Here is a 14967-nt window from a genome sequence, read left to right on the forward strand (position 1 = left end):
TCCTCAGAACAATTAACAATTTGTACACTTATAGGTGAATTGTACACGGTTTTTTTTTTCTTTTAATGAACAAATGGATATTGTCTAACTTGTAAACTTGGTAAGCTTAAAAAATCAGAAGCATTGCCGTGATATAAGTGCTATGATGTTAAATACCGAAAAATGTCAAATGGGCAAGATTCAAAATAGAAATATATTCAGGACGCCATTATACATGATTTTACCGTAATGAGGGGGAAATCTTGCAGATTAATTATCAGTTTAAATTATTTTTTATCGAACCTACTTTCTGAGGATTTCTGCAAAATTGACATTTAAAACATGATTAATTCATCATTTCATTTTGTAAATGGTTAACTGGTAATGATCTTAAATAGATTGACTAAAGAAATAAGTATACGTCCGTTAAAGGAAGTTTACAAGAAATCCTTTACTTTGAATTCAAGACGGTAAAAGGCATATAGAAATATTAAGTATATATAATTCTTATAAATAATCTACAACTGATATACAAAGAATCAATGTTATCAAAAAGGACAAAAGTACGAGTAAAATACCTCATATTTTGCAATATCTGAAATAGTGTTTATTCATGTACTACATGTACTTATCATGATTAAATATTTGCTGTATGTATCCTGTGTGTTCTTTATTGTAAAATAAAATATTTCATTCATAAAACTTGTTTTAATTATTGTTGTTTTATTTATAAGTTGATATTGATATTAAAAGATATATGAATAAACAGGAATGTCGAGAACCGCGAGCTTGAAGATTTACAGGATCTAAACAGCCCGTTTTGTCAGGATGTCTTTTAGTATCAATCTGAACTGATCACTGTAGTTTAATGGACCACAAACAAAAAGTACTGATAAAGGTAGACACGAAGCAAAAACACTTGCCTCATTCTTCTAGTTGACAAGTGTAAACATATTCAAATAATAGTTAAACAGTAATCACAAAATTGCTGTGTCTTGTATATGGTTGTTTAATCTACATTAGCTAGAGGTTTGCAATCTCATAAAACATGTTTAAACACGCCGCAGAACATGTCTGTCCCAAGTCAGAAACCTCTGTCCTTCGTCAGTTTTGTTAACAATTTCATAAATTGTAGTTCAATTATATATATTGGAGTTCAGAGTCTTGTAGCAAGTGCCCTTAAAAAACGATGATTTTTTTTATCTTATTATTTTGAAAACATGCAGGTATTTTATTTCAAACACACAAAATTGTGTAAGGCTTGTATGAATACTTTAACCGGAACATATTTTATAATTATGGAACGGTTTTGAGATTATTTGTTTGCACAGGCATCTTTTTTCCGTGGACCACAATGTATCGAATACTTTATGAAGCCTACAAATGTTATAGGAACTTTAACTGCAGATTGTATGTAATGTAAACCGGAAGAAAACTGTGTACATAATTCAGCAACAAACGGAAAAACAGGATATATTTTTTTACAAAATTTCCTCCTAGAAATTAGCTTTTGATCATAACAAGTTTCTGTCTATGTTTGGTTGAAATCAATGATGGTATTGAAAGTTATAATAACTTTCAAAATTTAACCAGAGAGTGAATGTTATGTTTACTGGCAGATACACTAAGTTCATTTCTGAGTTAAAAAGGAGAAAAAGGATTGTGTATACACAAGCTTTTGTCCTAGTTGATGTGAACATACATGAGAGAGACGTCAGCCTGGATCACACAAACCTTTATAAAAATTGATGATTTTTAACTGAAATTGTTTTCACATATTATGTAAATGACCACGTTTTTATATTATTGTATATCAAGATATATCTGATTATGTTTTTATTTGTCCAAAATACCAACTCAATAATACCAGTCAAAACTTTTTTTAAAGTTTTTTAGTGTTATTTTTTTTAACATCATGGATATATTTAGAATACAGTTATACACAAGCTTTCCAATATAAAATATTACATAGAATAGTCTCACATAATTATCTTCTTGAAAAATATAAACTTTCCTTAACTAATGAATGAGCCAGTTGTAAAGAAATAGAAACCATAGAGCATACATTTTTTTTAATGTACAGAAATAAAACAATTTTGTAATTGGTGGTATTTAGTTTTTGGGGTAAAAATATTTTTGAATAATTTCTGTGTATTGAATTCTGGTAACTTAGTTTTAAATTATTCTATTCTACAGGCAAAATATTACATTAACAGTGGTAAGAACACACGATTAGACAGATTGTTAATATATATGCAAGCGTTTCTTAAATTTTTAAAAAGACGGCTGGAGATATTAGAATATTTATACCTTTCTAAAGACAAACACGTGTCATTTGTCGACAGATGGGGGGATTTATGGAAGTTATTTAATCAAATTTATGTTTGATATGGTCTGGATATTTAATGTATTCCAAAGTATCCTTAAGATGTATCATAAACTGATTATTCTCATCATTTACTTGTAAATTTTTACTATGTCTTATTCGTAAAATATCAACAGTATAACAATGCCATAAATATCATGTCATTCACCTATCATGCTTATGTATTGTAAAAAATGTATATATGCACTGTAGTTTGAACACCAGAAAGTATTAAAAAAAAAAGAATGCAGTTGTTCAAAAGATGAATAAGTTTAGTTGGATTTTTATCTAAAATAACATACCCATTTACAACATAATTATGAAGATAAGGGTATGATAACATGTTATTATGAAACCTATACAAACATTCACAAAAAAATAAAAGAAAAAGTGTTGTAATGAACTGCTTGACTTTATAGTTTCTCGATAGTGGACTACGTTAATTGCAATATAAACCGCCACAAAAACACCGACAGAGTAAACAGTAAAATATTCACAACGTGAGAAGGGAATCAAGGACCCAAGAACCACAATCATTAAAAAATAAGATATTTTTGGAACCAACAATTCCGAAAAGATGTTAAACATGTTCCATAGGCAAGCAATGATGGGGGAAAATTATTTATTGATAGATTTAATAATTGATTGTTGTTTTCTTCTCTACGTCTAATGACTAATATTAATAATGTTTAGAACGAAAACAAATACAAAATTAAAACACACATACAATACGGTATTAGGGATTGACCAAAATGAGTAGCGGAATATTTTAAAACCCATTGCAGAATAATGGTAACCTGGATAGGGATAGAAAGTAAAGTTGAAGTCAGGACACATACGGACCCTTCGAAGAATCATAGAAAGGTATTAAACGTAAAAAGAAGCTTTGCACTCTCAAAAAAAATCATTTGAACGCCTTTAATCTAACTAAACTTGGTTGGTTCGTCATTTACACATTCAAAACGCGGACTTACACCCAATGTATGTAACGTTGTCCCGTTCGGGTGGATAAAAACACATCCATTAGGTCAAGAAAAACCACACGCTGCCCAAAAACCTCTCATGAGTTATGGAAAACAATAACAGACTTCAAACAAACAAAAATAAAATGTATAAAATCTTCCTTTTTGAAAATTGTGTGTTATCTTTACAAATGTCGTGGTATAAAATTTGTAAGGATTCCACGGAACCCAGTATCTCGTCTTCTTTAAGAAGCTAATAAATAATAACTTTTTAAGAACTTTAACTGCAGATTGTATGTAATGTTAACCGAAAGAAAAACTATATACATAATTTTAAAAGTAACAAACGGAAAACAGGTAATAGATTTTTACAAAATTTCCCTCTAGAAATTAGCTTTGGGTCATACACAAACTTGTGTCCATGTTTGGTAAAAGTCTAGGTTGGTTTAAGAAAGTTAAACAAATTACAAAATTAAACTACAGAGTGAATGTTATGTGTAACCGGCTGAAAAAAACTCAATTCATTTCTGAGTGAAATAGGAGAAACAGAATTTTTATTTACAAAATTTACATCTGGATACCATCTTTTGATCATAAACAAGCTTTTGTCCTAGTTTGGTAGAAATCCAGGAAAGTTTAAAAAGTTATTAACATTTCAAAAACTTTAACCACAGAGTGAATGTTATGTTAACTAACAGAAACAAGAAGTCTGTTTATAAGTAAGACAATAACAATCAGAACCAAGGAGTGAAATGCGGATAAAAGATTTTTTTTTTTTTTAAATTTACTTATGGATACTACATTATGATCATAAACAAGCTTCTGTCCCATTTAGAATCAAGGTTAGTTTTAAAAAAGTTATTAAAATTTCGAAAACTTTAACAATTGAGTGAATATTTGTCGATGCCGCCGCCGACGGAATGTAGGATCGCTATGTCTCGCTTTTTCGACAAATATCTCGAAGGCTCGACAATAAAGGAATCTACAACACATATAACTGATTAAATCAAAATGATTTTTGATATTTTGAAAATATGAAAATCTAATTAAATTTATTATATTCATTCTCGTTGTTAATCATCTTGGGCGTAAAATGAGTCGTCGAGGTAGACATATTCAGTACATTTCAATAGCCATTTCTATTAAATTGTGACATATTGCAGAATGTTGACAAAGACATAAAGTTTGTCTTCGCCACGATCGGCCAAACACAAAACTTACATAGATGGAACTAATGAATAAGCCTCGAAAGACAATAGTACACAAAACATCTTCATTTCTAAAATCAGAATGTCAATAATGTATGATGACTAAGAATTTGTCAAAGAAGAAGAATTATGCGTATATCAATTGTTAAATTGATTCAAACAATGAAACATTTGATGAACATGTCAAGTGTGAAATTGATCGGCATCTTATGCTTTGAAGTCAGCAATGATATGTTGACAGGAAATCTAATTACAACAATCATTATTTTTACATTTAACATGTTTAATGAATAAAACATTTTGTGGAAATACTAAGAATTTTCTATCCCAGACATAGACCTTAGAAACAAATATGATGTAACCTCTTCAATTGTTTTATCATGAACACTTTCTATTGCTTTTTAATTCCAACATCGCTACTTAAGCTGATTGTACATAAAATGCGCGGAATGCAGACAACATTAAAGATCATGTAGTTTAACAGGTCTTTTTTGTTGAATCCAGGTTAATATGTTAAGAAGTACGACTCGTTAGTTATAACACAACATGTACAATATATAGCCAAACACACAACAAAAACAACAGAAACATATTAACTGAATACATGAAATTTGTATATTTTAATACCGAGACACATCATCAAGCAATGAAAGCTTACACTGGATAAAACAGTCGTAGTAGGGAATAGGGTACGTTCTCTATTTAGTAGAAAGACGACATCAATGTTTAACTATGGAACGCCGGAACTGTCTTATAGTGTAAATATTTAATGTGTTCTGTCGCTTTGTCTTTACGTCCTGTTGTTTCTTCTTTATGTTATGTGCAAATGTCTGTATTTCATGACACGGTATCTCTGTGTTATGTCAAGTTAGTTATTTGTTTGGTCAAACAGTTGTATGAAATGTCATTGCTAAAGTTTGTTGTGTACAATATGCATTACATCATGGTTTAACTACTATCTATTCTGTGAATACTTCGAAACTTTATGATCAACCACCTTTACATTCTCTCATATTTTATCTATGTTGTGTCTTTTCTTCTTTTACGTATGTCAGTTAATAATTGCGTCCTGTCTCAAATGTGATTGTTATGCCGAATGTTCTAAAGGTTTTGTTTTGATACACCTTTGTTCTATGTAAACCTAATGATATTATAGTCTTTTGGCGTTATGTTGTGTTTATACATATGTATCTCCAGTGAAAAACACAATACATCATGGTATAATTCATATGCGTTTTGCCGTACACTTGATACTCTCTGTGAGCATTGATTACGTCATGTGCAAAGCCTTTTACATTATGTGCAAACAACTTAAACGTATTGTGCAAACCTCGTTTACCTTATGTGCAAACATCGTTCACCCTATGTGCAAACATAGTTTAACCTATGTGCAAACACTTATTGCGTTGTGTGCAAACACCTATTACGCTATGTGCAAATGCCTATAACATTATGTCCAAACATCTATTACGTTATGTACAAACATGTGCAAACACCTATAACGTTATGTCCAAACACCAATTACGCTATGTGCAAACACCTATTACGTTCTGGTAAACGCTTTTTTGGCACAGATTAAAACAAAACGCATCAGTGATATACACTTTGAAAATTACGAAAATTATAAGCTTTAGCTTTCTAAAAAAACTCTGAACTACTTCGCTGGTATTCTTTTTCAAGGTAATATGTGTGCATCGGGTTGTTGATTTAGTATTGGAAATGTGGTATTTTTATATATTGATTGATATAAAAATGTTATATAAATATTTAGTTTTTAGGGGAAATTATGTTGTTCTACTTTAACATGTTTAAGAGTGTGCGTTATACATCCATTCTTTTTATATTTTGTTCACTTTACTTGTTGAAAATTAAAATATTTACAAATATACACACACGATTCTGGGGGTGTATCTCTCTGGAGGTGTGCCTATATTTGCACCTGTCCTAAGTCAGGAATCTGGTGTACAGTAGTTGTCGTTTGTTTATGTAATTTATACGTGTTTCTCGAATCTCGTTTTTTATAAAGATAAGACTGTTGGTTTTCTCGTTTGAATGGTTTTACACTAGTAACTTTAGGGCCCTTTATAGCTTGTTGTTCGGTGTGAGCCAAGGCTCCGTGTTTAAGGCCGTGCATTGACCTATTATGGTTTACTTTTTTAAATTGTTATTTGGATGAAGAGTTGTCTCATTGGCACTCACACCACATCTTCTTATATCTAGATTGACAAAGTCATAAAATACATATAATGCATTTTTGAAATCGTTGTATAGGAACATTTTTTAGCAACCAAATCGTGCAGATTAGCTGCATCAAGCGGGTCATTTCATAGGTCGCCATATATTGCATACATAATCATAACATATGGTTTTGGAAGGCGCCGAATAACATTTATCAATTATAGACTTTATACAAGGTCAACACATTATATATGCGTCTATTCAGATTATATTGACCGAGGACGAAGATATTTTCTAGCCACCTCTTATCTTGTATTTTTTTTTTAATTAGCAGGAATTTTTGGCAAAACTGAGTCCCGAGCCCCCTCTTATTTAAACTGTTTATAGAACCAACAAAGGCAGCTCCATCATTTTCAAAAATTCTGGTTCCGCCACTAGTCATTGAATGAGAAATCAAAAAGAGAGAAAAAAAATTAAGGTCCGTGTGTTTGTTTATCTCATGATATTTTAATGATCAACTTCTCTATTTATTTTACATCGGATGACCGTGAGGGCATTCATGTGTATTGCTGTCGCCTAGATTTCCATTACGTAACCTTCGTTTTGAGATTGTAACCGATCTATAAATATGATAAATACGCAGACATTATCGAATGCAAAATTACATTTCTTATCGCTTGTATTAATTCATTTTTAAATAGATACTCCTAAAAATATATTTTTTTGAACATAATTCAATAATATAAAAATGCCGTTAGAAACATTAATAAAGTAAAAAATCTTTGATATTTATACACACGTACAGAAAAAGTGTGTTAACGCATGCGGAAGAATATCTCAAGAACGTTTGCAATCTCCCATGCAGAATTATCTGTCTTTGCTCTCTCTGCGTGGGACTTTGACGTTTTGCAGGAAAATATGAATGCCCACTCAAATTCAATCTATTAGAAAAATCGACTTATTACAGAAGAGTGTCCACCATGCACTTGCACAGAACTATTATTAATATAGTGCAATATAATGATATACAAGTGGATGAAAATTATATATACAGGTAACTGTAATTTACAAACATTAAAATAATATATAACAAAAAAACAGAGTATACTGATTTGTATCACTACTACGTTGAGGTTGACTTTATCATCTACGCACGGACTTGTCTCAGAAAAATATATATCTGTACTTTTACGTCACTTTCAGGTAAAGATATGTGATTTGGTTTTCTGAGACAAGTACTTGTGACCATCCACAAGAAATTGCGGTCATCCGATGTTCAGTACTTCAGTACTTTGATTCATATCTTTAACATAAAGAATTAAAAAAAGTAATAAAACATAACAAGGGTTATTTGGCAATTGTTTCATGGTGCTTTAAACAGATGAACAAGAGGGTTTCGAAATTCCAACAATACAAAACATGACAAGTGAACTTTCTTAATTTGTAATCAGTAGCAGGAAAATAACAGAAGAATTTAAGCCTTCCCTTTCGTGTTAAAGTCTGTCACAGTTTTCTTTTCGTTATATAGGTGTTTTTTTTAAAGAATTTTGACTAAATTTGTTACGTCGATTTCAAGGCGAACAAGATTGCATCAATGCACTTTGCGGATAATTTCGATTGAATCATACAAACTTCATGCCTCGCTAGCTATTAATGATTTAAAAAAAAACGTCTCGTTTTAACAGTAGCCGAGAAAATGGGGGACCGATATATCTAAAAATGGCATTATTTAACGGAAACTGTCAAAACAATGTATATTTAGAATGATAACATTTAGATCCAATAGAATATGTTTGTATGAAATTTTATATTTTTTAAAATAAGATTTCTCAGAATAATGATGTGCAGCAAACCCCTTTTATGAACATTTGGCTTAATTGTGTATCTAGCTATATCGAACCATTCGCTTTCATAACTAAACGCATCGAAGCTTACCGTTTATACCGTATATCCAGCAATAATATTCATTGAATTTATGACTCTCCGTTCGGAAAATAAGTTGATGTTTTTAATTTATACGACGATATTCGTTGAAATATTGAACAAAAAGATAAATTCATATCAACAACTTACTGTGGAATAATGTATTGATTATAAATGTACTTTGACGGTAAACGTGAAATTTATGTGTACGAGCTTTAGAAACAGGACGAAAAGCGAGGTTGCCGAATTTTCTCCTGTTTCGCAGCAACTAATACATTTTACATTTCTGACAATGTACATATATTGTTTGCAATTTACACCTGGTATTTGAGCATACGTTGTTTAAATCTTAACAATTGTGTCTGATTTTTACTATTATTGAAACGCGGACTCGAAGAAAACCCCAAAATAAACTATTACCCAGAAAGAAATATCCACATTACCGATTGATCAACATGGAAGCGGGTAGCAAGAAAATTTATTTGCACATGTACAAACAAAGCAAAAAAAGTGTTGTTTACCAGTTATTTGTATACAACAACTAGCTAATAACAGCGAATTACTTAACTGTAACCATTTTTTTTTAAACTGGTGAAAAAATTAAATGGGGTAAAAAAACAAATAGATTAGGCTAGCTGACTATGCGGTATGGTTTTTGTTTTTTGTTTTTTTTTGTTGTTAAAGGCCACAAGGAGACCTATTGTTATTCATTTCTTTGTCATTTAGTCTCTCGTGGAGAATTGTCTCATTGGTATTCATACCACATCTTCTTTTTATAGATAGTAATTTTTTCTGAAATTCAAAGGGAAAACTATGTTATGATGACCATTTTAGCAACGAAATTATTTATTTATTCTTATAGACAACAAAAGAAACGATATGGACATCACTTATATAAAACAAGAATGTGTCCATAGTACACGGATTCCCCACTCGCACTATCATTTTCTGTGTTAAGTTGACCGTAAAATTGGGGTAAAAACTCTAATTTGGCATTCAAATTAGAAAGATCATATCACAGGGAACATGTATACTAAGTTTCAAGTTGATTGGACTTCAACTTCAACAAAAACTACCTTGACCAAAAACTTTAACCTGAAATTTGCACTATCATTTTCTGTGTTCCATGAACCGTAAAATTGGGGTCAAAACACTAATTTGGCATTAAAATTAGAAAGATTATATCATAGGGCACATGTGTTCTGAGTTTCAAGTTGATTGGGATTCAACTTCATCAAAAGCTACCTTGACCAAAAACTTTAACCTGAAGCGGGACGAACGGACGCACAGACCAGAAAACATAATGCCCCTCTACTATCGTAAGTGGGGAATACAAAATAGAAGAAAACAATAACAATTTACTAGAATATGCTTTTTTTTTGTATCGTTCTTGATGACACGGTTCGAAAAGTTACCGGACCAAATACGGATAAATCAAAGTCATTATCTGGAGTTTCAAGCTGCGGGATTCAATTTCCAGTATGGCCGGTGAAGGTGAAACAAGGCTGATAACTATTTCATTCAGAAGAAATATGTGTATGCGTCATTTTTGTTGATTACAGGATAAGGCAGTTTTTAATAAGAAAAAAATAGTTTTTTAGAGTACATGCAGCTTTTTGTTACACCCTTCTAACAGTCTGATCCAAAATCGGATCAAATTTTTCTAAAATCCCTGTTTGTTTTAAAAAAATTGTCAGATAAGAGGGGCGGGTAACCTGACCCCCCCCCCCCTCTTTTCATGACACCCACCCGTCTCAACACGCCTTGTCGGGGACGGAGGAAATAGCAAGTCTTAGGAAGGTTATTCAGAATAATATTCACATCTGTTAAGAGAAATGAACGAACAAAATATCTTAAGCATTTTGCAGGATTCCTTAGCTGCTACATGAATCGTGGGAGACGTCATTGCATTTGTAGCATTAACCTAGTTCACGTTTCTCGCTAGATGAAAACCGTACTGCATGGAAGGGTAATAACAAATCATCCTGGTCTCTTGTGAAGAGTTGTCACATTGGCATTCGTACCACGTCTTCCTTTTTATATCGTATTGTTCCCTTGGAAACTAGAGTCGTGTCTGTATATTTGTTAAAATTTTCAACAAGTAAAGTGAACAAATTTTCAAAGCATGGATGCATAACGCACATTCTTAAAGTAGAGCAAAATAATTTCCCATAAAACTAGATACATTGTATGCATATAGCATTTTTACACCAATCAATATATAAAAAACCACAGTTTGTTAGAAATTTCAAACTTTTAATTTTCTTTAGTTTCTAAATGCATATCATTGATGCGTTTTGTTTTAATCTGTGTCAAAAAAGCGTTTACCAGAACGTAATAGATGTTTGCACATAACGTACTAGGTGTTTGGACATAACGTAATAGGTGTTTGCACATAACGTAATAGATGATTGGACATAATGTAATAGGCATTTGCACATAACTTACATGGTGTTTGCATATAATGTAAGCGGTATTTGCACATACTGATGTAGTTGTTATACATAACTTAATAGGTATTTGCACATAACGTAATAAGTGTTTGCACATAAAGTAAACGATGGTTGCACATAAAGTAAACGATGTTTGCACATAGGGTGAACGATGTTTGCACATAATGTAAACGAAGTTTGCACAAAACGTATAAGTTGTTTGCACATAATGTAAAAGGAATCTGCACATGACATAATGAATGGTCACAGAAAGTATCAACTGGACGGCAAAACGCATAGGAATTATACCATTATGTATTGTGTTTTTCACTGGAGATACACATGTATAAACACAACATAACGCTAAAAGACTATAATATCATGAGATTTACATAGAACAAAGGTGCATTAAAACAAAACGTTTAGAACATTTGACATAACAATAACACTTGAGACAGGACGCAATTATTAACCGACTTACGTAAAGGAAGAAAAGACACAACATAGAAAAAATATGAAAGAACGTAAAGGTGTTTGATCATAATATCTGGAAGCATTTACATAATATATAATAGTTACAGCATAATGTAATGCCTATTTTACACAACAAAGGTTAGCAATGACATATCATACAATTGTTTGACCTAACAAATTACTAATTTGACATGTCACAGAGATGCAGCGTCAGGAAATAAAGGCATCTGCACATAACATAAAGAAGAAATGACAGGACGTAAAGGTAAAGCGACAAAACACATAGGACGTGTTTTTCAACAGACTGTCGGCATTCCAATGGGAACAAACTGTGCCCCTCTACTTGCCGACTTGTTTCTTTATTATTATGAGGCTGACTTCATGCAGGAACTTCTTAGGAAGAAAGATAAGAAGCTAGCACTATCCTTTAACTCTACTTTTCGCTATATAGATGATGTTCTTTCACTAAATAATTCAAAATTTGGTGACTATGTGGAACGCATCTATCCAATCGAGCTAGGGATAAAGGATACTACAGATACAGTTAAGTCGGCCTCATATCTTGACTTACATCTAGAAATTGACAATGAGGGTCGGTTGAAAACAAAACTTTACGACAAAAGAGATGATTTCAGCTTTCCAATTGTGAACTTTCCATTTCTAAGTAGCAACATTCCAGCAGCACCTGCATACGGGGTATATATCTCTCAATTGATACGATATTCCCGTGCTTGCATTTCCTATCATGATTTTCTTGATAGAGGGTTGCTGCTCACAAGGAAGCTATTAAACCAAGAGTTCCAAATGGTGAAGTTGAAATCATCCCTTCGTAAATTTTGCGGACGCCATCACGAGTTGGTTGACCGTTATGGAATAACCGTATCACAAATGATATCGGATATGTTCCTTACGTCGTAACTACAATCCCCTTCCCTTTCCTGAATGTGACCTACCGAATTAGACTATTTACCGGATTTGTTATCACATAAGCAACACGACGGGTGCCGCATGTGGAGCAGGATCTGCTTACCCTTCCGGAGCACCTGAGATCACCCCTAGGTTTTTGGTGGGGTTCGTGTTGTTTATTCATTAGTTTTCATTGTTTTGTCGTGTGTGGTGTTGTTTGTTTGTCTTTTTCATTTTTAGCCATGGCGTTGTCAGTTTGTTTTAGATTTATGAGTTTGACTGTCCCTTTGGTATCTTTCGTCCCTCTTTTTTAAATAGTTATACTATAAGACAGTTCCGGCGTTCCATATTTAACTACAATCTAAGACGTGTATCAAACGTCAATATTTAGGTTAGACACATATATATCTTTTATATCAACCCATTCATGTGTGTGTTGATCAGAGTTACGTATTCAGATATGTAAAAACCGCGCGACGGAGCAGAAGGTATGTCACTGCTGAGAAATGAATTGATAATTGGGAAGTTGAAATCATCCCGTTTGTCAAGAATTGTAGTTTGCAGTCGTCAATCTCAGTCAATTTTGAGGAAAATATCAAGGTATGCAGCAGTCCCCCTAGTATCAGTTCTATCCTTAATTTGAGTTCACTTGGATAATGAGATGCAAGTCCTGGCGAAAAAGGTTATTGAGTGAGATGACATCATTAATATATCTGAAAGTTAAATTAAAGAATTGTGTTAGGTGCTCGTTATTGTTGTCTTTAAGAAGGTTCTGCATGAATTCTGATTTATAGGAGTACAAAAACAAAATCAGCTAGATTATGTGTACGATTAGTATCCATTAGAATATCGACTTTCTGTTGAAATATCAATCCTTCAAACTCAACATATCATGGCAGTAGCGAAGTGCCGAATATACAACTGATGATTACACCAGAAGTCGACCTGCATAATTATCGACAAAGTTAGATAAAGAAACAAAAACACAATATAAATGTCTAGCTTTTTGCAGCACTTTCCACCAATTTTCCTTCGTCAGGAATGCTCAAAATCAAAACTGTTAAAGCCAATACCTATTTAAACAAATTCCAAGTAGAATTAGATATAAAATCGCCAAATTCAACAAAAAAATCCATTAAAAAGCATGCTCTCTCCTTAAAGCAAGGTAAACCATCCGATCAAGCCAATCGATATTCCACACACTTAAATCATACAATTGATTAACGATATGAACCGACACTAGGTAATCAATTTCGGATAAGTGTATTAAATTAGTATTGAACATTGTATTTAATTGTAAAAAAAAGTATATAATTAATTTCTGATCAGTGTATTATATTATTATTGAACAATGATTTAATTATACTATTCTAATATGGAGTATAAGAAAATAATACTTATCTATATGAAACCCTATATATACTTATAGTTTCAGGGTATCTTACAGTTAAAGCAGTAGCAGTTAGGTCATTGAATACACAAAGAGCTGTAAAATCAAAAGGACTCAAAACAAAGCAAAATTGATTTCAGTAGATATGTAGCTTTACTGATGATACCCTTTACCTTTATTGATATTTAATATTGGCAGATGCATATTACCCATTTAAGCGATTTTCTAAATGAGTATTAATGAAAGTTTCTAGATGGTACACAATTTCTTTTGGTGTTGAATTCTTAACCTTTATGGATTAGTTTATGCAAAGGATCGATATGTTTACTAGTATCGTGTCTAAATCTCCTGACACGGTAAACAGCATCTCCATAAAAATGAGAATGTGTTATCCCGTTTGAAATATAAACCAAACTGGTACAACAAAACTTCGAAGCAAATCTTTATATCAATAAAAGAATTTAGTAAAAGGTAAAATGTTTAATGTACTTTGTGTTATACATATATTAAGTTCATCAAAGTCTAAAACGTCACAACAGACAACAATCAAAGCAATTAAGGTGTGACATATAATCACCGTAAGATTGTGTCACAGGAACATCACTATTCAACAAGGGAAAGATAACAGTAGGGGTGAAAAATCATTTCTTTTGTCTTAAATTTTAGTTAGGAGTTTCCTGTGTGAAAATGATACCTAAACCTTTGAATGGATAGTTTTTAGGACTTATATTTGACTTATTCTTAGTTTAGTAAGTTCCTTTGAATAAATTTCAGCAGTATAATAAGACAGTTCTTGCTTATTTAACGGGAAAATCTCATCAAAATAACGGAAAGTGTTGTTGAATTGATCAATGTAATGCAATGTAGACGGGTTTGACTGGAGTATGTTATTGACACTTTCCACACATCTCCACAAAGTTGTACTAAGAACCAAACAAACTTGTTACTGCGTTTGTTAGATTTTTTAAGAGATAATTTTAACTAACTATTTGAAACCCCTTTTTTAATAACCTCCTTGTTAGAAGCAAAATTCTGTCAAGGTGATTGTGATTGGGACAACATGCGTTGTGTGACAATTGAGATATATTTATCTCATATGCAGGGTCAGTTGGAATGTTGCTACTGTCCTTGGATGGTGTAAACTTCCCAC

This window comes from Mytilus galloprovincialis, chromosome 14 (genome assembly GCF_965363235.1).
Source record: "Mytilus galloprovincialis chromosome 14, xbMytGall1.hap1.1, whole genome shotgun sequence".
Taxonomy (NCBI): Eukaryota; Metazoa; Mollusca; class Bivalvia; order Mytilida; family Mytilidae; genus Mytilus; species Mytilus galloprovincialis.